Consider the following 26,012-nt stretch of genomic DNA (forward strand, 5'->3'; position numbering starts at 1 on the left):
GTACCGTGAGACGGATGAACAAATACTGCATCCATCAGGAAATAGCAACAAGAGAGCTTAAAGTGATAATGCACCTTCTGGGTACGAAAACAGCCACACCGAGCAAGTGGCTGTGCGGTGTGCAGCACGTAACTATCAGCTTGCATACGGGGAATAGTGGGTTCGGGCCCCACTGCCGGCAGCCCTCAAGCTGGTTTTCCGTGCTTTCCCATTTTCACACCAAGCAAATACTGGAGCTGTACCTTAATTAAGGCAACGTCTGCTTCCTTCTCACTCCTAGCTCTTTTCTATCCGATCGTCGCCGTAAGACCTATCAGTATCGGTGCTACGTAGAGCACACTGTATAAAAAATAAAAAAGTAACCTCCATTACAACCTACGACTCTGTGTGAGCACCGTTAGGCGAAAGACTTTTTCTCTTTTAGAAGCTACTGAACATTGCATACTCTGCAGCAAAACTTTAAGTAGGAATACCATGCAATTTTACGAGCACCTGCGATTGAAATTAAAAATCATAGCCCAATAGGCTACACTACACATCCGTGTTCGTACTTGCCTCTAGGTGCACAGAATGTTGTACTGGGGTAATAATAATAATAATAATAATAATAATAATAATAATAATAATAATAATAATAATAATAATAATAATAATAATAATAATAATAATAATAATAATAATAATAGTATTTGCTTTACGTCCCACTAATTACTTTTACGGTTTTCGGAGACGCCGGAATTTTGTCCCGCAGGAGTTCTTTTACGTGCCAGTAAATCTACTGACATGAAGCTGACGTATTTGAACACCTTCAAATACCACCGGACTGAGCCAGGATCGAACCTGCCAAGCCTGGGTCAGAAGGCCAGCACCTCAACCGTCTAAGACACTCAGCCCAGCATTAGCGTCATAAACAACATGGGAATTTCATATTTTGATATTAAGATATAGGGAGGGACGTGCAATTCTTTGAAAGGATATAGCAACAAATATTATGAAATGGGTAAAGAATCGATAGTCGCAAATAGCAAGCTAAGTCGTCCAGGTATGTGTTTGTTTGTTAATAGCGCTCGAGGAGGGGGAGTGTGGAACACAGGTGGGAGTGATAAGGTGTCACCTCACTGACGTCACAGAGGGGCAATGATTTTAAAAGCTAGAGGCGGGGTTAGAGGAGGCTCATTTGTTCTACCTAAAGAGCTCAAAGAACACCTCTCTCCACCGGAAGACTTCAAGTAAAGAGTTTTTGTTTAAATTTGGTTCTTTCCTTCATTCGAAATTATAAAGGATCACGCAGAAGAAGACTTCTGGCACTGGTAAGTGGTGAACAACATTAAGCATGGTCTCAGTGAGGCACTGTATACGTGCTACGTGTCATGAGACGTTTCTTCGTAGAAAATACATTATTTTTTAAATGTGTTGACAATAATAATCGCAGCCTATAACTCGTAGCTGTAGAGGTCTCACATTTCGTGGTCAACTAAAAAAAATGTAGGTACGAGGTGTAGTTTTACTAATAAACTGACTGATTAATTAATTAATCGATTGATCAATCATAAAGTGCATGTATAAGCCTATAAAACTATGGACAAACGTTTTTAAGTGTGAGTAAAGCAAGAAGTATCACTCGTATCGTAGAATCGACTAAGTCCCTTTGTTAATTTCATTTCTGGAAGCCATCGGTCCTTGTGGTTCGTTATAAAATACAGCTCAATAGCCATGACGTGTTTCCTCTTCTTTATATCGAAGAATTTTTAGTTTACGATGAATTTGTCATGGAAGCATACAAGATTACGTACATTGTATCTATTTTCCAAATTCTCAAATTACTATTGTACTTCTTGAAAGTAAAATTTTGCGCAGTGTAACATATCCATAATGATTGGCTTGATAATTACTAAATCTGAAATTTACCGTGAATCACCCGCTTATTATTCTTTAAGTAGGCTATTGAAATTATTTTCTAAAAAGTAATTCACTAGAAGAGTTAAACTGAAAGCTTTAGAAAGGCTTACAAGAGTGTATCATTCTCCTACCTCTTTTCCTTCGATCCAAAGTATTCCCCTTTAAAAGAAATACTTTCTAGACTTCTATGTCCAGTTTTGCATTTAAGTAGGCAGATCGCATGTGAGTTATTTTTAAAAAGTTACCCAATCATACTTTGATATGCGAGCTTAATTGTGTACCTAACTTCCCAATTTTCGCAACATCAGTGAAATACTAGGAAGAAGTTCAATCTGGAAGAATGTTTAGCTTTTAAGGATAAGTTTCATGTATTATCAATAGAGTAACATGTATTGTACACTGTGTACTTGATTCTTTTAATATTTAAGTCACGTATATAGAGACAGTTTATTTAGCTTTATTATTTTGTAACTAAACATATCCGAAATATGGCTTTATTAGGCTAACGTGAAAAATCAGGACATTAACGCAATTAAAATTACACAACTGTGATATAACACTGCCATATGAGTGAAAGCCCTAAACGCAGATCAGTGGTAATTTATTGATCGATTAACAACCAGAATTAAGGGTTCAGAAATAATGGTCAGATCTAAAGCCGGCCATTAAAGTGTGTTCAATGTCTATTTATTTATTTAGTACGTTCGTAGACTTCCAAAGGAGTAACACCGGAATTAAATAAGTTATTTTGGAATGGATTTTAGCAGTGTTATTATTATTATTATTATTATTATTATTATTATTATTATTATTATTATTATTATTATTATTATTATTATCATAATCAAGTAGATTATATTGGATTTACACCAGTGAATTGTCTGGCTCTATGGCTAAATGGTTAGCGTGCTGAGCTTTGGTCACAGGGATCTCGGGTTCGATTCTTGAGAGGGTCGGGAATTTTAACCATAATTGGTTAATTTCGCTGGCTCTAGGGCAGGGTGTATGTGTCGTCTTCATCATCATTTCATCCTCGGACACTCCCGGCACTAAAAGCCATACGCCATTTCATTTACCAGTGAATGTAAACTTTTAGGAGGGAATATACGTACAGTCTATCCTTTCGGGAATTCAAAAATTGTGTGTTCATCTCGTGTCATACGCAATGTGTAAGCTGTTATGATGCACCCGTACAGCCCATAAAATACTAGTGATGTACTACTACACTATACATTATATAGTGATATTTACCATTTTCATGGTTTGGTACAGAAATCAAGTCAAATTGCAAATTTAGCCCTATAATGCCCATTTTCATTGTACTATTTCCTATAACCACAATTTGTTTATACTCTTTCAGTTGTTTTATATTTGATGTCAAATATTCATACCAGTGGGTACAAGCATGATTTTTTCGCTTTAACGATAAACGCGACAAAAATATTTTGAAGCGATTTTGAGATATCTTAAAGAATCATATGATTCTGGTTACGAAATCAGTGACTTTATTTTTCGCGAATTACAGCGAATTAAAGCGACAAGGCCAGTTTAAAGCGAAATGCACTTATTTTGCGATAAGTGCGAAAATGCAGCGAAATTCATTGAAAATAACGATCTTGTAATGGTATTCCAATATCACGTGTGTGAAGAGAAACAGATGACAGAATAACGACTTCTCAATTCGACAGAAGTATCTCTTCGTATTAATTAAAATTGTAAAATCCCTTAATGGTATGGCCATATAGAGTGACAGCTGCGGCCATATATAGTAAAAGGGCAATTTGCTTTTTAATCTTGATTAGGCCTATATTATAGTTCTAATTAAGATTACATAAGGCATAATGAATGATTGTCAATTTTGTTTTTTTATTTATTTATCTATCTTTCACATAAATAATTAAAAATCTCACGAATTAAACATTTTATGAATAATTTTACGAAATGATTAAAGCGAAATTAAAGCGATGGGGTCAGCCCTATTTCGCGAAATAACGCGAAAAATTGTTTTCTTTTCGCGATATCGAACATAAATTAATGCGAAAAAATCATGCCTCTACCAATGGGCAATGATGAAGCTACAGTGGGTTACAGGGGGTCCAAGTAATGGACCTTCTCTATTACTTTTCGCTGAGACGTATTTGACACAGTATCGTAAGCAGATATGATGGATTAAAAAAGAAAAACTTTACACCTAGGTCATTCCTGCTAATTGCTTGAAGGCAACCTACATGTGCCATCAGAAATGTGAGATATTTCTGCATTGGGCACGTTACACAATACACTGAGAAATTTGTAATGCGAACTGTGCCTTTCCAACAGTGTTGGAAGTAAATTCAATTTCCCGGTCGTTTGTCCTGTTCTTCACGTGTATTTATTTCTCTATTACTCGAAACTCGGTTACACGAATTTCTCGATTTCTCGAAGCAAACATTTTCTCCCTTGAAGCAAAACATACTCTTACTCGAATTTTGTGCAAAATAAACTGTGCATTGCGCCATTTGAGGTTTGTGAGGAAGAGTAATATGATGGGAACCGAAAAACTAAAACTTCTAGTGATCGGAAAATCAGCGAAGCCTCGCTGTTTCTCGGGTGTGAATTAATTAGCGGTCACGTACGAAAGCAGCTCCATCTCGGCTGCGTGGTATTGACGAGAAGTTTAACGTGAAGGGAGGAAAGATTAACAGTAACAAATAGAAGAGACTAACGGATTTTTTTTTCCAGAGGTGTTAAGGGAGGTATGTTTCTTGTTTTACTACTATATGTACTGTATCCTGTCTTCTAAAAATTTACTATAATAAGGGTTATAACTAAAGTAATGATCAGGATCCGTGGCTCAGTCGGCCTCTCACCGCTGGGTTCCATGGTTCAAATTCCGGTCACTTCATGTGAGATTTGTGCTGGAAAAAGCGGAGGCGGGACAGGTTTTTCTCCGGGTACTCCGGTTTTCCCTGTCATATTTCATTCCAGCAATACTGTCCATTATAATTTCATTTCATTTGCCAGTCATTAATTATTGTCGCAAAGGAGTGTTACAGGCTTCGGCAGCCGGCACAATTCCTATCCTCGCCGCAAGATGGGGCTCCATTCATTCCTTCCCTGACCCGGTCATTGAATGGAAAACAGGTTTTAGGTTTTCGTTCAGTTAAAGTGATGCCGTAAAATAGAGTTTATTTGTATATTTTTAAATACTGTTGAAAATAATGTATTCAGTACAAGCCCGTAGATACATAGATCAATTATGTGTTATACATGCTCAAAAGCGGTATTCTCTATATCTCGAAATTTCGATAACTCGAAATAAAATTTAGCTCCAGAGGTGATTCGAGATATCGCGGTTCCACTGTATTTATATTAAACGTTTGGGTTCGAATGAGATAAACATTTTTTTCACAGCCTTATGGCTGGGGGCCATTGCGTCACGAAATTAGCGATACGCAATGTGTTGTGACCAAGCAACCGTGCAGGCTGTGGTGTGAAGTACTACGGTAACGGATGGCCATGACTGAGAGACATATCAAAGAGGTCTCATCACATCACACTCTAGATAACTTATTATTTCATTCGTGATAGTTTCACGGGCCCTTAGCCAGTTACCCCTTTTCAATGAACTGAATCCTACATTTGTCGACTCCTGATTCCTTACAGATGTCTCGCGAAAACGATTCGTTAGATGCAAATAAATTAATCGTTATCACTCTGAGTTTGCCAACGGCCGTAGCCGTGTTGAAACACCGGATCCCGTGAGGTCTTCGAAGTTAAGCAACATTGGGCGTGGTCAGGAGTTGGATGGGTTGCCACGCGCTGTTGGTGGGGGGGGGGGTAAGGGAATGGAGGAGCGGAAAGGAACTGGCCACCCTACCGCACGTAAACTCCGGCTCAGGAACACCTCTGCGGAAGTTCGGACCTGGCTTCGGGCAGAATAACCCTTACCTACCTACTCTGAGTTTCATTTATTGAAAGACATTTATGATCATTTCCCAAAAATTCGACACCATTTTTTTCTTTTATACGAACAATACTCGTTTGAAAACTACAAAAAATGAACATTAAGTTAAAATTATACGAGGGTCGAGTCATTAGTCATGGCAACTATTTTTTTTTTCTCGCGAACATGAGACAACACGGAAAATCTAAGATATCCATTTGGAAATATAGGGCATGTACTTATGCATAGTGACCGAAGACAAATTCTGACTTCAGGAGATTCTCGTAGGAAAGTGACAGAATACAGGTAGACAGGAAATACATAAGACTACGTACAAAGAACAGGTCTCCACTGGTTACAGACCTTTGAAATAATCACCCAAGGTTTCCACTGTGCGTTGCCAGGGGTGGAGCTGGCGCTGAATACCATTCGCTGCATGTGTATCGCTAACGTGTCACACCTCTTTCCGAAATGCTGTTACGATGTCCTCTTTGTTAGCAAACCGTTGTCCACGTAATGGCTTCTTGACTTTGGGGATTAGATCATAGTCACAAAGAACTGCTATTTTAATAAACGATCGTTGCTCCTGCTTGTTGACTTCCATTTTGTGACGCTCTCACTCACACACTGAACTTGGGGCGATGCTTAGACCCACACTCATGTTTACATACACCATCTAGTGGCATCATACGCAAGTACATACCGTACGTTTCCAAATGCACATCTTAGATTTTCCGTCTTGTCTCCTGATCGCGAGAAAAAAAGTACTTGCCATGACTTATGACTCGACCTACGTATATGCTTTCATATTTCTTCTTTTACCTTAGAATAATCGCCTCGAGTGTCATGCAAATAAGAATGGCACCGAACAATTTAAATAAGAACATTAACCTCTTTAGGCTTATTCAATTGTGAAATTACGAGCGTTTCGCCCCAGTGTGGCAGTGGGCTCTTCAGTTGGATTGCTACAGCTTTCCAAGACGCTGGCGGCTAGTGCGCCGTTGGGACATCACTGCAAGCATTTTATTGTACCTGAATAAAATATTAATAGAAGTTTCCGACGAAGTTCGTAATCCTAGAAAGAGGCCAAACAGCTTATTTCCTATTGTAAAATCTTAGACAGAGGCCGAATGTGTCTCGAAAAATTGGCTGGGCTAGCGATCGATGCGAGAAATGTTTTTACCTCGCGCGAAGTGAGCGACAAACTCGTAGTGTGTGACGTTCCATTATAAGCAATGCGTTCGATTTTACATATTTCTCGTCATACATTTCACTTTACACATTTCTCGGTGTAATTTAGCGCAAGATAAATAAAAAGAGACCACTTTTCCCTCGCCAACGGCTGTAGCCGTGTTGAAACAGCGGATCCTGCGAGATCTCCGAAGTTAAGCAACATTGGGCGTGGTCAAGATCTGGAAGGGTTGCCACGCGCTGTTGGTAGGGTGTAAGGGAATGGAGGAGCGGAAAGGAACTGGCAACCCTACCGTACGTAAACTCCGGCTCAGGCACACCTCTGCGGATGTTCGGACCTGCCTTTGGGCAGAATACACCCTTACCTTACCTTTACTCTTCCCTCTACGAAAATCAAATGATCATACATATGTCTCTAGGTCATGGCCAACCATCAACGGCTGCTAATTTCAGATGACCACGAGACATAGTCTGCACGGTTGCTAGGTAACATTGTCTGGCCATTACTCCATACCTTATATCACAGTCTGCACGGTTGCTAGGTAACATTGTCTGGCCATTACTCCATACCTTATATCACAGTCTGCACGGTTGCTAGACAACATCGTCTGGCCATTACTCCATACCTTATATCACTGCCTGCACGGTTGCTAGGTAATATTGTCTGGCCATTACTCCATACCTTATATCACAGTCTGCACGGTTGCTAGACAACATCGTCTGGCCATTACTCCATACCTTATATCACAGTCTGCACGGTTGCTAGACAACATCGTCTGGCCATTACTCCATACCTTATATCACTGCCTGCACGGTTGCTAGGTAACATTGTCTGGCCATTACTCCATACCTTATATCACAGTCTGCACGGTTGCTAGACAACATCGTCTGGCCATTACTCCATACCTTATATCACAGTCTGCACGGTTGCTAGACAACATCGTCTGGCCATTACTCCATACCTTATATCACAGTCTGCACAGTTGCTAGGTAACATTGTCTGGCCATTACTCCATACCTTATATCACAGTCTGCATGGTTGCTAGGTAACATCGTCTGGCCATTACTCCATACCTTACATCACTGCCTGCACGGTTGCTAGGGTTACACTTCCGTCACACTGATTTCCGTAACGCAAATCTTCAGATGACGCCAGCCATAAGACATGTTTATTTCAAAACTGAAATTATCGCAATGTTTTACTCATAGGCCTACATGTGCCGTAGGGTAATCGCTAACATCAGTGTTCGTTCGAAGGAAGTTAGAGATCGAAATGATGGCCATATTGAGCATGTACTGAGTTAGAACAATTTTCCATGGTGTGTTTTTCAGTGTAGTATATGCTTCTTTGAATATGAATTGACAATAACGCTTTTATTCAGCAACAAATTGGTGACCCATTTCGTGCGCCACCCTGTAGATAATATTGAGCATTATCATCGGCAATTGAAATTTAAATCTGAGTTGCTAATATTCATGATTATTTTCCCACATTTTTATCTCAGTGCTTCTTATGTAAATACATCATTTCCTTCAGTATAACGGAGTGAATTTACATGTTTATGAGAAGAAAGTTGTGAATTTGTATTTTAATAATGTTTAATATCTGTGAGAAATATGTCATGACCGAGCGAATTGGCCGTGCGGTTAGGGGCGCCCAGCTGTGAGCTTGAAATCGGCAGATAGTGGGTTCGAACCCCGCTGTCGGCAGCCCTGAAAATTGTTCCACACCAGGCAAATTCTGGAGCTGTAAATTAAGGCCACGGCTGCTTCCTTCCCACTCCTAGGCCTTTCCTATCCCATCGTCGCCGTAAGACGTATCTGTGTTGGTGCGACGTAAAGCAAATTGTAAATTTAAAAAATAATGTTTAATGCTAAAAGCCAAATTCTTCAGGGTCTTTTCCTCGTTAGGGCTTTAAGTTGACTTGGATAATCAATCAATATAGTTCAATTAAATGAAATCTTCCCATGTTTACTTTACTGAGCTTTCTGATTTATGTAAATAATGGATAGACTAAGGATTAAAAATGTTGTTCTAAAAGGACAGTAACATTCCACTTCGAATGAATATAGAAGCTCGAAGTAATCCTACAAAATTCCCACCAAATCTTCGCGTTCATGTTTGTGGAGTATTTTCGTCTACTAGTTGGTACAACTTTACTAAGACCACTTGATATGCAGGAATAACTTTTGAGTTTAGAAATTACAATTATATATCAATTATTGAGACAGTCGTGCATTAGGTAAACATGGTTGATCTTGAACTCAGATCATTTTAATATAGTATGCGATAACAGTCACTCTTCGCTGGCTTGTTATTTAGACAGCTGTAGATCGAATCCCGGCCTATGCGTATGGAATTCCTAAATTGGCAAATCACATGCATGTGGTTCAGATCCTATATAAAATTGGATGTGTCAGGCTATGATGACGATAGGAACAGTCTCGTAAACCTTCAAACTTGTTAACTTGCTCGCTTCCTTTTAATTTAACATTGCTACTTTTCTTCCCTTTCCAAAACACTTAAAGGTCAGCATTTAATGTGGATTTGACCCAATTTTACGGACGAATGAACTTCCTAACGCCTACCCTATGTGGAAGAATGTATTTACTATTGCGCGTCTCTATAGTGATTGATAATGTGATGTGTTGTGTATATATGAAGTGTTATGAAATACGACAAACACAAATTTTACAGTCCCCGAGCCAAACAATTTAATAAGACGCGGCTAAAATCCACGGCCCGACCAGAAGTCGAACCCGGAGCCCTCTGAATCGAATGAGGCTACGAGAACCATTCAGCTAAGGAGTCGGACTAACTTAGCATAGCTACATTTATCAACAAAGGCTGAAGAGGATTAATTACTGTAATTTGTTTATTAAAATATTGAAATTTGAATATTGAATAAAATGTCACTGAAATAAAATAGGTCATCGAGTGGTGGTATTTGAGGGAACATATAAGAGAATTTTCAATACAAATTTAGATAAGAAAATGGAAATCCATTGCCGTACTAACTTTGCCAGTCTCATGAAATAGAATGTTGATACTTAAGTGAGTCGTAAATATGCTCAGTCACACACTGACATTTCTGAGGTCAACTTCTGTGCCTTCGAAGTAGAAATTCAACCTTTTTTTCTAGTGGCTTTACGTCGCACCGACACAGACAGGTCTTATGGCGACGATGGGATAGGAAAGGCTTAGGAGTTGGAAGGAAGTGGCCGTGGCCTTAATTAAGGTACAGCACCAGCATTTGCCTGGTGTGAAAATGGGAAACCACGGAAAACCATCTTCAGGGCTGCCGACAGTGGGATTCGAACCCACTACTTCCCGGATGCAAGCTCACAGCCGCGCGCCTCTATCCGCACGGCCAACTTTCCCGGTGAATTCAACCTTTAACACCTTACTTCTTTGAGTCAGGTTCGTAACCCTGTGGAACAGGGGCAAGGCAATTATATATCTTCTCAAGAACAGTCGTTTATTATATCATCTAGTACAACGTTTTTCAACCGGTGGTATTTGAAGATGGAGTCCGGTGGTACTCAACGAGGTAGCTCGGTAGCATTTTGAAACGTGAATACAATCTTAAAATGATATTAGAAAAAGGCTATTTAAGAATAAATACATATTTTAATTACAAATTGCTTTACGTCGCACCGACACAGATAGGTCTTATGCCGATGATGAGATAGGAAAGGGCTAGTTATGGGAAGGAAGCGACCGTGGCCTTAATTAAGGTACAGCCTGGTGTGAAAAATGGAAAACAACGGAAAATCATCTTTACGGCTGCCGACAGTGGGATTTGAACCCACTATCTCATGAATGCAAGCTGATTATAATAGATTACTGTTGCATGAACTTTCTTGTTACATAGTCTGTAAATTGGCTTTTCTAAATATTCTCTTTCTGACTTTTGGGCTAGTGTATAATGTGATTACCTCGAGCTCACCAAGAAGGCAATCAAGCTCTAGGTGCCCTTTTAGAAGACATATTTATCTGAACAGGGATTTTCAAGAGTTGTGTTCATCAAAGATAAATACCGAATAGACTGAGTGTGAAGGCGGGTCTAAGGCCAATAGTGAGCAGAATTCAGCTTGATAGAAATAAACTACAAGCTCAGGTCTCTACGCTGCTTACTTTTGAGATCACAATGCAGTGTATACTACCTACTAATTAACAAAGAATGTATTAATTTTTAGAATATGATCAAAAGCATGTTTTTACTTTTTGTCTTTAGAATTTAGGAACTGGTAGTACTTAAAAAATTGGAACAAAAGATGTGATACTTCAGATTTTTAAAAAAGTTTGGGAAGCACTTGTGTAGTATTACTGTCATCATTTTCACCAATTTTCATTCGGATAATGACTTTAAAAAATCTCAGATCCATCTCTAGATAATTCCTACAGTGCACTGTGTACCCTGCTTCGGGCTAGAACAAGTTGATTACTTTCGCTAATCTGTCCCAATCTCATTTTTGGCTTTAATAACAAGCAGGTTTGGATGTTGAGGAAATGCCATATTTTTCCGGTCTTCCGTTTTGGATGTTTGTTCGAATTAAGCAGGAATTAGACATTTCCGAGCAAATTTAGACTAGCCTAATTTTATAGGGCACATAAGGGCATATTATGCCATTTCCTACTGTTTTGGTCATATTTCAGTCATTTCAGTTCTTTAAGATCATATTATGGTTATATATTGAACGGGAAAGCCGGCCCCGTGGTGTAGGGGTAAAGTGCCTGCCTCTCACTCGGAGGCCCCGGGTTCGATTCCCGGCCAGGTCAGGGATTTTTACCTAGACCTGAGGGTTGGTTCGAGGTCCACTCAGCCTACATGATTAGAATTGAGGAGCTATCTGACGGTGAGATAGTGGCACCGGTCTACAAAGCCAAGAATAACGGCCGAGATGATTCGTTGTGCTGACCACACGACACCTCGTAATCTGCAGGTCTTCGGGATGAGCAGCGGTCGCTTGGTAGCCCAAGGCCCTTCGAGGGCTGTAGTGCCATGTTTTTTTTTTTATTGAACGGGAAAATGTACTGTACATGTGATCAGTAGCGGCGACTAGGGGGGCGAGGGGGGCAGTCGCCCCCCCCCCCCTCACTTTGTAGAGAAAATCTTACATTTTATTCCATTTTAGCAGGCTGAAACTAGGAATTTGTGCACATTTTTAATTTTTAACAAAATTATTAGCGGAAATACGCACAAGTCGTTCGTCGCGCTTAACCGATTTGTATAGTGCCGCAGCAAGTAGTGGAGACTTTGCAAATGCTATGAGGAAGGGTAGCAGGGGTATATATATTGTCAAGGTCGTAGACACTGAGGTATGACTCAACTGCTTGCTGCGTGCATTCGTCAGTCTGGCAGCCTCTTTAATATTGTCTGTTAGTTTCTTAGAGTGTAGTAATACGTGTGTAATATTGTTTCTTTGGACAAAGTTTTATTGTATAGTACTGAATCAAAATCTCAAAAATCTATTATTGAAACACTTAAGCTAGTAAAATGTCAACCTTTACCTCTCAGTCGAAATTCGCTCAAAAGCATAAACAACTTACCATTTTGCAGCTTTTGGTTTCAGTTTTGATGTGTATAAGCCCCCCCCCCCCTCAACCCGGCTACTTTCTGTTGTCTGTATATTTTTTGCCCCCCCCCCACCCCCACTTCTAATTCCCAGTCGCCACTACTGCATGTACCGATGTTGTTTGTGGCATTGTGAAGAAACTTGAAGCTCGGGCCACAAAGCTGAACAGTTGACGTTATTGTTTGAATTTGCATCATTAGTTTTAGAATAACTTGATTTAGAGTTGTAGTGCGGATATTTACATCCACTGAAATGTCAGCCTTGTTTACAGACAACGAAATACCACTTATCTGCCTTACCACTTGGGGCTCGTGACCACTTCAGGTGAACCTAAATTACCTTCCTCCCCTCATCTTTGTTACAAATTTCAAGAGACAATTTTAAAGGCTTCGTACTTACTTTTTATTTCCTTGTGGATTTACGTTGCACCGACACAGACAGGCCTTATGGCGACGATGGGGTAGGAAATGGCTAAGAGTGGGAAGGAAGCGGTCTTGGCCTTGATTAAGGTACAGCCCCAGCATTTGCCTAGTGCGAAAATGGGAAACCACGGAAAACCATATTCAGGGCTGCCGACAATGGGATTCGAACCCACTATCTCGCGGATACAAGCTCACAGCTGCGCGCCCCTAACCGCACGGCCAACTCACCCGGTCGTAGTTACATTAAGAGTAATAGAGCTGACATACGGATACTTAAAGAAAGTGTAGTGAAAGTGTTAAATTAAGAAATTGCGTTACAGAGTTCGGGGAGGAAAGTGACACAGGTGGACACAAGACATGTCAGACGAATGAGGAGTAAAAGGTATATATTTCTTTCTCTATATTTTATTTTTCTTTCTTTCTTTCTTTCTTTCTTTCTTTCTTTCTTTCTTTCTTTCTTTCTTTCTTAATCTGTTTACCCTCCAGGGTTCGTTTTCCCTCGGAAAGGGCAGTGTCCTGGAGCGTGAGAAATCGGGTCGGTGGATACAACTGGGTAGGATAACCAGTACCTCGCCCAGGCGGCCTCACCTGCTATGCTGAAAAGGGGCCTTGCGGGGGGATCGGAAGATTGGAAGGGATAGACAAGAAAGAGGGAAGGAAGCGGCCGTGGCCTTAAGTGAGGTACCATCCCGGCATTTGCCTGGAGGAGAAGTGGGAAACCACGGAGAACCACTTCGAGGATGGTTGAGGTGGGAATCGATCCCACCTCTACTCAGTTGACCTCCCGAGGCTGAGTGGACCCCGTTCCAACCCCCATGCCTCTTTTCAAATTTTGTGGCAGAGCCGCGAATCGAATCCGGGCCTCCGGGGGTGGCAGCTTATCACGCTAACCACTACACCATAGAGGCGGACTCTCGATATTTTTTACTTCAGTTAAATATTCTGTGCCGGCGGCACATTCCTAATTCCGATTACTAATAAGTTAAAGTTAGAGATCGTATTACCGAGCTCGATAGCTGCAGTCGCTTAAGTGCGGCCAGTATCCAGTATTCGGGAGATAGTAGGTTCGAACCCCACTGTCGGCAGCCCTGAAAATGGTTTTCCGTGGTTTCCCATTTTCACACCAGGCAAATGCTGGGGCTGTACCTTAATTAAGGCCACGGCCGCTTCCTTCCCACTGCTAGCCCTTCCCTGTCCCATCGTCGCCATAAGACCTATCTGTGCCGGTGCGACGTAAAGCAAAAAAAAAAAAAAAAAAAAAAAAAAAAAAAAGAGAGAGAGATCGTATTTTTAGGCAGTAAAAGGTTAGAATGCAAATTTACTGAAGCGAGTAACACGTATAATCTTCCGTGCACAACAGTTGTGCTATGTGATTTGCATAAACGTTAGGGATACTGCCTATCAGAATCTCTAGCAGCTGTCACCCTTTCTAAAATCTGGAAGAGCGGGCTGCATATCACTGCCTAAAAAGTCTACAATTAGGTTTTGATAATTTCGTAGGAACAGCGATGAGGTCTCTGTCACCATTGTGTGAGACTGCAATATTAATTAAAAATATCTTCGGTACTGACAATAGTTTAATGACTTGATCATTACAATCAATCAATCAATCAATACTGATCTGCATTTAGGGCAGTCGCCCAGGTGGCAGATTCCCTATCTGTTGTTTTACTAGCCTAAAGAAATTGGAAATTTATTGAACATTTCCCTTGGTAAGTTATTCCAATCCCTAACTCCCCTTCCTATTAACGGATATTTGCGCCAATTTGTCCTCTTAAATTCCATCTTTATCTTCATATTGTGATATTTCCTATTTTTAAAGACACCAATCAAACTTATTCGTCTAATAATGTCATTCCACGCCATCTCTCCACTGACAGCTCGGAACATACCGCTTAGTCGAGCAGCTCGTCTCCTTTCTTCCCAGTCTTCCAAGCCCAAACTTTGCAACATTTTTGTAACGCTACTCTTTTGTCGGAAATACCCAGAACAAATCGAGCTGCTTTTCCTTGGATTTTTTTCCAGTTCTCGAATTAAGTAGTCCTGGTGGGGGTCCCATACACTGGAACCATACTCTAGTTGGGGGTCTTACCAGAGACTTATATGCCCTCTCCTTTACATCCTTACTACAACCCCTAAAACACCCTCATAACCATGTGCAGAGATCTGTACCCCTTATTTACTTTATGATAGAGACTAGAATTAAGTTAACAGGACTACTAAGGAAATTTATTGAAATATAGTAATTCAATAAGACTGTAGAATGAATGGTGTCTTCAATACAAAAGAACTAGTGACAAAATCATTCGTAGAAACTACATATGTTTCGTCATATTTTCTATTTTTTGGGATCATATTTAGCTACTTTTAAGAGCATATTTTCCTGCGTTTTTACGAGATTTTTAGGTCTTAAACATCCGTACCTTATAACAAGAAAGTAACTGATGTTAGTAACGCCATTCTTTATGCCGCCAGTCCCTGTACGTTCGGTTGGTGTATGCGTTTCAGTAGGTTTTTCACACTGATATGTAATGGCATCTTTCGGCTCGGCAACAGTAAACTACTTCACTCCTCATTTCCCCAGAGGCCAAGTTGCCAGGTTCGATCCTGGCTCAGTCCAGTGGTAGGTGAAAGTGCTCAAATACGTCAGCCCCGTGTAGGTACTGTATATTTACAGGCACGTAGAAGAACTCTTGTGGGACAAACTTCCGGCACCTCGGCGTTACCGAAAACCGTCAAAGTTGTTAGTGGGACGACGTAAAACATTATTATTATTATTATTATTATTATTATTATTATTATTATTATTATTATTATTATTATTAACGAGCGAGGCGGAAGCTGTGAGCTTGCTTTCGGGAGATAGTGGGTTCGAACGCCGCTGTCGGCAGCCCTGAAGATGTACCTTAAGTAAGACCACGGCCGCTTTCTGCCCACTCCTAGCCCTTTTCTCTCCCATCGTCGCCATAAGACCTATCTGTGTGGGTGCGACGTACAGCAATTTGTAATATTATATAAATAGTTAGACGTGTAACGTGTACGCGATACCTCGGAATTAAACACCAACGAACACAATGAATATGTTAGAGCGTTTAAACCACGCGAGGTGATTAATATCTCCTTGTGAGTAGGCAACTCATACGACTATTGTAACTTTAAGGCGTAACGCAAAGATTAAAGTTGTAACGGGTTAACAGACTTTCACTATGTGCTAACAAAATCATAACGCTTCATAGTTCTGAGGCGCATTTAATGCTACTCCGTAGTTGTAGTATGAGTGAAACCGGCCTTGTGTCCCGACGCCTACTCGCATTAATTAAAACAATAACCTACCAAATACTTCTAGAATATTACTCCAGACTCCTCCATCATCAGACCATAAATAAATATTCTAGAGTTTTCGATGACATTATACATTAAACTAGGAAGCTCAATAGCGCTCATTTGGTCGTATCTATTGGGGCTCGTGGTTGTGATTTATCAACATGGATTCAAGATCGCTGACTGGTATTTTTTAGCTGAATTAACAAATGAAGTTAACAATCAACTGATAAAATATTTGCTGGTTGACAAGAGAAAATCGGTTCTTCAAAATAACGCTAGAAAAATTAAATTACGAACTAAACAACAAACGAAAAAATTAGCAGTGACAATTGAAGAAATTGGTAATATAGTAAGAGTGTAGCAGAATTTAACGATAAAAAGCTGGAATTCACTGTGAACCAATGGACATAAAATTATAAAATAATATATAACACTCAATCAAGGGTGAGTATTGATATTATTGATGCAAAATTAACATCTTAAAAACCAAAAACCTAATAATGTGGACATCAATGGGTTCCAACTACCGAATGAGAAACACAGAACAGGAAGCCAACAACACAAACTCATCTTACTGAAAAATGTTATAAAAGGTATTTTTTAAATTAAATGGTGTATAAACTTACAAAATTATATATACTGAAAACCTGGCTAGAAGTACAATGTTATTTTGTACTTTCTTTATCCGTTTTATCCTACATCTTGCCCTGTCTTTATTCCCACACTTATAGGCCATACATATACACTTTTCTCCCCATTTTACTTCGTATTTATGCACTCTTTTTCCGGTCTTTTTCGTTTGTGTAAAACCTGTCGTCATTCCCGCAAACAATTAGAATACTTGCACACGTTCAGGACATATGGTATAACGTAAATATATGTTTTTACTAATGCGTCTGTATATTAGCAATGAGCACGTTTGTATCAGAAATATACATCTTCACATCATCAATATGAGGCAAAATCGACAAATATACACTAGTGTCCAAAAGTGAAGCATAAGTTACGAGTAAGCAGGCCGACAGGAAACAGACCGCAAATCACACGACATACGCACCTACCGACGTTACGTGTTCGCTCTGTATAGGAAAGAAGTGTTCCCTGCTTTGAGTAGCGGCGTAACCGCAAGGTAAACACAGCCAGCGTCTGCGCCCAACATTCCCTCAATCGTGTTTGCCCTGTTATAGTGTGCGAGTGTAGCCTCGTGGTGAACGTAACATAATGGCACGACGACGCCATTTGGACCCCGTTTTGTAGGGTAGAATTCTCGGCCGCCTGGAAGCAGGCCAGACACAGACCGAAGTCGCCGTATCCTTGAATGTGCCACGAAGCGTCATTTGCAGGCTTTGGAGACGATTTCGAGACACAGGAGATGTTAGTCGCAGGGCAGTACCAGGTCGACCAAGGGTAACCAACCCATAGCAGGACTGATATCTGGCCTTAACCGCCCGACGAAATCAGAGTGCACTTGCAAGACAATTGTCGGCGGAGCTTGCAGCCGTCTCAGAGGTTGCCGTTTCCGGGAAAACTGTGTATCAGAGGCTCAGAACACCAGGCCTGTTTGCCCGACGTCCAGCGGTGTGCGTCCCGCTCACTCCAGCACAGAGACGGCCCCGTTTACTGTGGAGCCCGATTCAGTTTGCAGAACGATTCCCGTCACACATTCATCTGGAGAGAACCGGGTAGCCGATACAACCACAGGAATATCGTGGAACGGGACCAGTATGGTGGTGATGGCGGCATGGTGTGGGGCGGCATCATGTTGAATGGCCGTACGGACCTGCACATCTTCATGGGTGGTCCGAGGAACACTGTTAACGCTCGGAGATGCAGGGATGAGGTACTGAAACCACATGTTCGACTCTTCAGAGGTGCGGTTGGTCCAGACTTTCTCTTAATGCACGATAATGCCCGACCGCACCGCGCTGCTCTGGTGGATGAATTTCTGGCTGGGGAAGACATTCATCGCATGGACTGGCCGGCGAGGTCTGCGGATCTCAATCCTATAGAACATGCCTGGGGAGGTGAATTTCATCCCGTCAGCCTCCACCAAGGACCCTCCAAGACCTTTGCATTGCCCTTTCGGAAGAATGGGATCGACTGCCACAAGAACTCTTGGACCATCTGATAGAGAGCATGCCACGTCGTTGCGAAGCATGTGTGGCCGTTAGGGTAACCATACACCCTATTAACAGCATATTTTGTTGTGGAAGACATTGCCAAGTTTTGTTAGTTGTCGTCAAAGGTGTACCTTAGCTCTCAGAACCTATCTAACACTGTTCTTTTGGACAAGTTGTGTGACATATGGTGTGTGAGTCAGCTTCCGTTTGTTCAGCAATCCGTCTGACATTCCTATCAGGCGGTATGGCCTCGTTTAGAGATTAAGCTTAACTTTTTGACACTAGTCTAAATCAAATACCACCTTATCATGTTATCAAAAGAGGATTTATAATATATGTATAAAAAAAAGCAATAATTTTAAAATTATCTTAAACAATTTTTCAAAGCTTATTACATACTTCACGAATATCTATGTGATAAAATAATTCAGCAGAAATATATACATATATGCACAGTAGGCAGCCTCCGTGGCTCAGGCGGCAGCGCGCTGGCCTCTCACCGCTGGGTTCCGTGGTTCAAATCCAGGTCACTCCACATGAGATTTGTGCTGGACAAAGTGAAGGCAGGACAGGTTTTTCTCAGGATACTCTGGTTTTCCCTGTCATATTTCATTCCAGCAACACTCTCCTATGATACATTAATCATTGCCCCAAAGGGGTGCGACAGGCTTCGGCAGCCGGCACAATTCCTATCCTCGCCGCTAGATGGGGCTTCATTCATTCCATTCCCGACCCGGTCGAATGACTGGAAGCACGCTATGGATTTTCATTTATACTGTATAGTAATTATGTAAAATAATGGCAATTTATATCTCCACTGCGACCGAGAAGGCTTATGTGATCTAATTTAAGATATATACAGTTTCATAACATACCCAACCATTGGCATACAGTCCGCCTCCGTAGCGTAACGGTTAGCACTATTAGCTGCCGTCCTCGGTGGCCCGGGTTCGATTCCCGGTGCTGCCAGAAATTTAAGTTATTATTATTATTATTATTATTATTATTATTATTATTATTATTATTATTATTATTATTATTATTATTATTATTATTATTATTATTATTATTTGCTTTACGTCGCACCGACAGAGATAAATATACACAAATACACGTGAAGAATAGGCAAACAGTTGGGAAATTGAAGTTATTTCGAGATACTGATAATTCGACTAATTGAGGTTCGACTGTATTTTCATTTTTAGGAGCATTGTTTTACTCTCCCCCTTTCAGCCACTTCCATCGGGTAGGGAAATGTAAAGTCACTCAAAGAGTTAGTGCATGGTATTTTATCTCTTTCAGCGTATCTGCGCTTGTGAAAAGCTCGGTTTATTCGAACGTATTTAAACCAAACGACTTAATTTGTGGCTGGGAGAGCGGGCCAGCACATTTACTGTTCTGGTGCCATCAATAAAAATGTTAAATTGTACTGACTAGGTAGTTCATTTTGACAATTCTTAACACGCGGTACTTAGTTGCTGAATTCTGCAGCCGTGCTAGACGTGTGATACCATCTCCCGAGGAGAGATAGGAGCTGTCTACCTGCCCGCGTCAGTGTGACTACGCGCAGTTCGAAAGCCACCGTATTGGAGTGTGGTTAGGCGTACGGGGTATTGCTTGTAGCATGTGGTATGTTTTGAGCTGTCAGTGGAAGGATGGCGTAAAATGACTTTTAGTAGGCGAATAAACTTGTGAAGATAGTTGGGATTCAAGAAGACAAACTCTGGCAAATATTCATTCACAGGACGAGGACTAAGGGATTCGATAAGTTTTCAAGTTCTTTGAAAACGTTTAAGAAAAGGTAAGCAATTGATATAAAATCTGCTACCAGGTGATTGATTGATTGATTGATTGATTGATTGATTGATTGATTGATTGATTGATTGATTGATTGATTGATTGATTGATTGATTGATTGATTGATTGATTGATTGATTGATTGATTGATTGATTGATTGATTGATTGATTGATTGATTGATTGATTGATTCAACCCACTCGTCCTAACCTAAGCTCACAGGATGAAGAAGTCCAGAAGTCAGTGACCTGTTTTTTGGGGAAGAGAGATGTTAACTTCCCTCCGCCCTGGAACAGTGTGGTGCACCAAATAATAAATTGCCGACCGCCGGTCCAGTGAACATTCACCAGTTTCTTCCCCAGCATTCATCTAGTTCCTCTCTGGCTTGATGCACGAGAGCAGTGGACCGTTGGAGAGATCAGCGGTCGGCAGTCTGTCTTACGACAGAACGCATAGACGTCTTGTAAACACTCAGACTGTGTTTACCATGCTATCACCATATTTGTAGCATAGCGGTCACCAGGTGTTTAACTCTCCGCGTGGCCAAAGATCCCAGTAGCTAACAGTACGCTACGGTATGTCACATCCCCGACACAGCCTCGTTCATTTTTTTTATTCGCTACTCATGGTGCCTTAATTGGTCATTTTGTAAACTCTGATTAAGACAGCTAATATTCCATATGTCAAATATATGTAGTGTGGCGCTTTTAATGTGATCAACACTGTGCTTTCTTGATCCCGAAGTTGGATTGATTCGTAGTAAAAATTACGCTTATTCTAAAAAGACAGCGGGGTACTGATAGTAAAAATCCTTGCGGCCTAGAACTTCAGACAGCTAATAATATAACAATAATAATAATAATTTCGTATGGCTATTTCTAGCCGGGTGCAGCCCTTGTAAGGCAGACCCTCCGATGAGGGTGGGCGGCATCAGCCATGTGTAGATAACTGCGTGTTATTGTGGTGGAGGATAGTGTTATGTGTGGTGTGTTAGTTGCAGGGGTGTTGGGGACAGCACAAACACCCAGCCCCCGAGCCATTGGAATTAACCAATGAAGGTTAAAATCCCCGACCCGGCCGGGAATCGAACCTGGGACCCTCTGAACCGAAGTCCAGTACGCTGACCATTCAGCCAACGAGTCGGTCAGACAGCTAATTGTTCTAATAAACCATCGTGTTGCTAAATTCTTTCTTTCTTAATCACTTTACCGTCCAGGGTTGGTTTTTCCGTCGGATTCTGCGAGGGATCCCACCTCTCCCGTGTTGTAAACTGGCAATTAAATAAATAAATATTCAGACTTGGAATGGAAATTGTACTGAGTAAGTACTAAGCAGTCCGGCCCCGCGGTGTAGGGAGCAACGCGTCCGCCTGTCACCCCGCGGCCGGGGTTCGATTCCCGGCCGGGCCAGGGGTTTTTAATTATAATGATTAATATTCCTGGCCTGGGGACTGGATGTTTGTGTCGTCCTTAACGTTCCTTTCCTCACAATCAACACTCTACACTTCCGCAATTTACCTAGATTTATGGAAGCGTAGAAGGTTTGCGGACGACCAGGAGCATCCCAGTTGAATTAAAGACGATGTTCACCAAGTATTCCGTGTGCAGCGTGTTGTCTCATGAGTGACCCTGAAACGTGGACAATCGAAAAATAAATAAGAGAAGTACCTGGAGAGCTTTGAAATATGGTTGTGGATAAGAGTGGGGAAAGTGATACGGATATACATAATGAGAATGTACTGAGGAGGGTAGGAGAGGAAGGAAATGAGGATGACAAAAAGAGGAAAACATCTTATGACGGTCAGGCGCAACGAAGGAATTGTCTAGTACAGAGTATTATGAAAAAAAAGGAAAGAGAAGAATAGAAATGAAAAGGTTTATAGCATTAACATACGTAAATAAAATAATAAGCCACCAACGAATGAACAAAGATGGTCAAGACAGAGAAAAGTAGAGGACGTCCAGTTGATACCTGTCTGAGGACCATTTACAGCAGACTGCTAGGCGCTAGCAACCTCCTAAGAGGGAAGCGTGTATTTCATCAACAGCCATTAACTTTGTAGTAAGGAATGTTAACCTGCTCGCTTACAGAGAAAACAGGTCTAAACATTATTGTCTATGCATTCTAATGTTAAAATTAGTGATGAAAACACCTGAGTATAAGTGACGAGTTGAGGGCGACCTATTTGTTACGCAGCCATTACATTACCGACTGCCTCACTTTACTTTCACAAGAGAACCATTTAATGGAAATAATCTCTTTTTGACATAAAATCAACGGTAGTGTGATAATTCATTCCTGAAAATGTAGCTGGGTGGCTGGGAGCAGTTAGCACTGTAGAAATATACAAAAAGTTACATAAAATACCCAAAGTGATATTTTGACAATACGAAACGAATTTCACACTCTACAAACCTATTATAAAACACATACAATATATCGAAATATTAGAGTTTTATAATGGAATCTAAAATATTATACACTGAGTGGCCAAAAGTCATGGGAAGACACTGAACGTGATGTTAATAACGAGTAGCTGCTCAGCGAGCAGCAATACGGCGAGACATCCACTCTACAAGGTGTTGGAATCCTTCTGGAGGGATCTGGACCCACGCATCTTGCACTACTTCCCACAATTGATCTTGTGTAGCTGCTGTGGGGTTCATGAAGCGTACACCAGCGTCGACAGTGTCCCATAAATGCTCGACTGGATTAAGATCGGGGGATCTGAAGGGCCAATCCATTGTCATGACTTCAGTGGAGTGCTCTTCCAACCACCTGCGTGCCACCACAGAGCGGCGACATGGCACATTCTCCAGTTGAAACATGGCATTTCCGTCAGGGTACTCTAGGGCCAGAGCTCCCTGCAGCTGGACAATGTGGCCTAATTGCGACCATGAAAGCGCCGCCCAGACTAGAAGTCAACCACCTCCTGCCTGGACACAACCTTGTTGACACGCACGATCCATAGCTTCATGGGGCATGCGCCACACTCTCACGCGCCCATCACCTCGATACAACTGGAACCGGGATTAATCGGACCCTACCACACGCTGCCACTGTTCCATGGTCCATTACCGACGTTCGCTGGCCCATGCACGTCGTTGAGCTCTGTGTCGAAGTGTCAGCGAAGGGACACGAGTTGGCTGTCGGCCGGTAAAGCCTATGCGGTGCAGTTGCCTCTTTACAGGCCTGGTAGAAATGGGTTTCTGACTCCCAAAATTCAACTGGGTGGTGATCTGACTCACAGAAGCCCGTCGAGCGCCCAGTATGGTTCTGCAGAGGCGGCGTGATGTCCGTTCGTTAAACACTTGTAGTATTCCCGTGCGGTGGTTTATGCGGGTGGTAGCATTCTCTCTGCGATATTGAAGATCCACCCTCGACACTGTTGACCTCGGAAACCCGAATTCGCGTGCAATCTCCACAAGCTACGACCCATGCGCTGTGCGCCGATAATCATCCCAAGTTCAAAGTCGGTTAACTCGCGACGTGTTGCCATCTTCACGACACTGGTGTCTGTGATAGACTGCTCAGCTACGCCGTAGCTAGCCGCATCGCTCAGGGTTCATACACGGCACATTTTCTAATGGGACACACCTTCCTGTGACTTTTCTCATTTTTTATAATCATCTTCTCAATTTTCCTTGTCGATATGGACCGATGACCACGCAGTTTTACACCTTAGGGCAATCATGCACTATTTCCATATTTCAATGCTCGGCTTTGATACGGACCAAGCAACAAAAGTCTAAAATCATGAATTCTGTTATCATTGTCGGAATGGTAAAATTGTTTCATATTCAGACAACACACTACACTACCAACCACCACAGACACACGCAATAGTGATTACAACCCTCCATATAGGGTTGGCGTCAGGAAGGGCATCCGGCCGTAAAATAGGGCCAAATCCACATGTGCGACACAGTTCGCACCCGCGACCCCACATATGTGGGAAAAGCGGTGGAAGAAGAATAATGGTAAAATTGTATAAGACATAAATTATCGGAACTTGTATTCTCTTGTTATGTAATACTTTTCGATAGAACTAATAACATAGGTACGGTATTTAAAAAAATAAATTTTAGGCACCTTCCCCTAAACTATCATTTCACTCAGCGTGAATAAAATTATTTATAGCCTAGATTGTAGTGCCTCATTCCCCGACTTTACATACTAATTTTCATTAAATTCTCTCCAGCCATTTTTTTCGTAATACGCGTACATACATACAGACAGACAGACATGATGGAAAATTAAAAGTGCATTTCCTTATTACTGTGGACACGGCCGATACAGAAATACCATTCTTTTTTAAACCCTGAGCAAAACAGAAAAAAATATTAATTTTATATATGTAAATGAATTAATCATCCTATCAATGTCCATGGTAATCGGTCTAGTCAACCCTCGAAGTTCCCTTGTCAGTGCCTGGAAAGTGCAACTCGTTCTAAATATCCAACGATGGAGAAACGAAGGCCTGGGATTGTACTTATTCAATTATACTTTAGAGACATAGACGTCCGCCTCTGTGGTGTAGTGGTTAGTGTGATCCGCTGCCACCCGAGGAGGCCCGGGTTCGATTCCAGGCTCTGCCACGAAATTTGAAAAGTGGTACGAGGGCTGGAACCGCGGGAGGTCAGCTGAGTAGATGGGGGTTCGATTCCCACCTCAGCCATCCTGGAAGTGGTTTTCCATGGTTTCCCCACTTCTCTTCCAGGCAAATGCCGGGATGGTACCTAACTTAAGGCCACGGCCGCTTCCTTCCCACTTCCTTGTCTATCCCTTCCAATGTTCCCATCCCCCTGCAAGGCGCCTGTTCAGCATAGTAGGTGAGGCCGCCTGGGCGAGGCACTGGTCATCCTCCCCAGTTGTATCCTCCGACCCAGAGTCTGCAGCTCCAGGACACTGCCCTTGAGGTGGCAGAGGTGGGAACCCTCGCTGGGTCTGAGGGAAAAACTGACCCTGGAGGGTAAACAGATCAAAAAGAGAAGAAGCAGAAGAACAAGAGTCGTAGACAGACTGATAATACACCGGCTGCGCAATGTAACTGATGAGGCTCTCGTCTCAAGGTTACCAACGCAATTATTGGTTCGCCTTAAGACATCTGAAATACGAGCGACGTGTGTCGGGAGATCTACTGGCACGTAAAGAAACCCATTTTCAAGGCAAAATTCTGAATATGCGCGGCGTGTCTTAAGACCACTAGTTGTTGAAATGGTACTAGACGGGCATTATTATTATTATTATTATTATTATTATTATTATTATTATTATTATTATTATTATTATTATTATTATTATTATTATTATTGCCAGGTCAACGTCGCACTAACACATCGAAGGCTTTCGGCGACGCAAGGATAGGAAAAAGCTACGACTGGGAAGGAAATGGCTGTAGTCTTCATTAAGATACAGCCCCAGCATTTGCCTGGTGTGATAATGGAAAATCACAGAAAACTATCTTCAGGGCTGCTGACGGTGGGATTCGAACCCACTCTCTTCCGAATGCAAGCTCACATCTACGCGACTCAAACTGCGTAGCCAGTTTGCTCGGTTTGATAATAACAATCTTTATTCTTCTTCTTCTTTTTCTCTTTCTACCGCTTTCCCCACACCTGTGGGGTCACGGGTGAGAACTGTGTCACAATGTGGATTTGACCCTGTTTTGGGGCCGGATGTCCTTCCTGACGCCAACCCTAAATGGAGGGATGTAATCACTGTTGCATGTTTCTGTGGTGGTTGGTAGTGTAG

At 41.6% G+C, this 26,012-nt stretch overlaps 1 long non-coding RNA gene across 1 annotated transcript in view; it reads left to right on the forward strand.

Moving 5' to 3' along the window:
• The first annotated feature begins 1,164 nt into the window (after window positions 1–1,164).
• The window catches only part of LOC136874684 (uncharacterized), a 37,848-nt gene continuing 13,000 nt past the window's right edge, over window positions 1,165–26,012 (forward strand). Inside the window, exon 1 of the long non-coding RNA XR_010860273.2 lies at window positions 1,165–1,310. This is a non-coding gene — a long non-coding RNA (uncharacterized lncRNA). The remainder of the gene's footprint in view (window positions 1,311–26,012) is intronic.

Source organism: Anabrus simplex, chromosome 5, assembly GCF_040414725.1.
Source record: "Anabrus simplex isolate iqAnaSimp1 chromosome 5, ASM4041472v1, whole genome shotgun sequence".
Taxonomy (NCBI): Eukaryota; Metazoa; Arthropoda; class Insecta; order Orthoptera; family Tettigoniidae; genus Anabrus; species Anabrus simplex.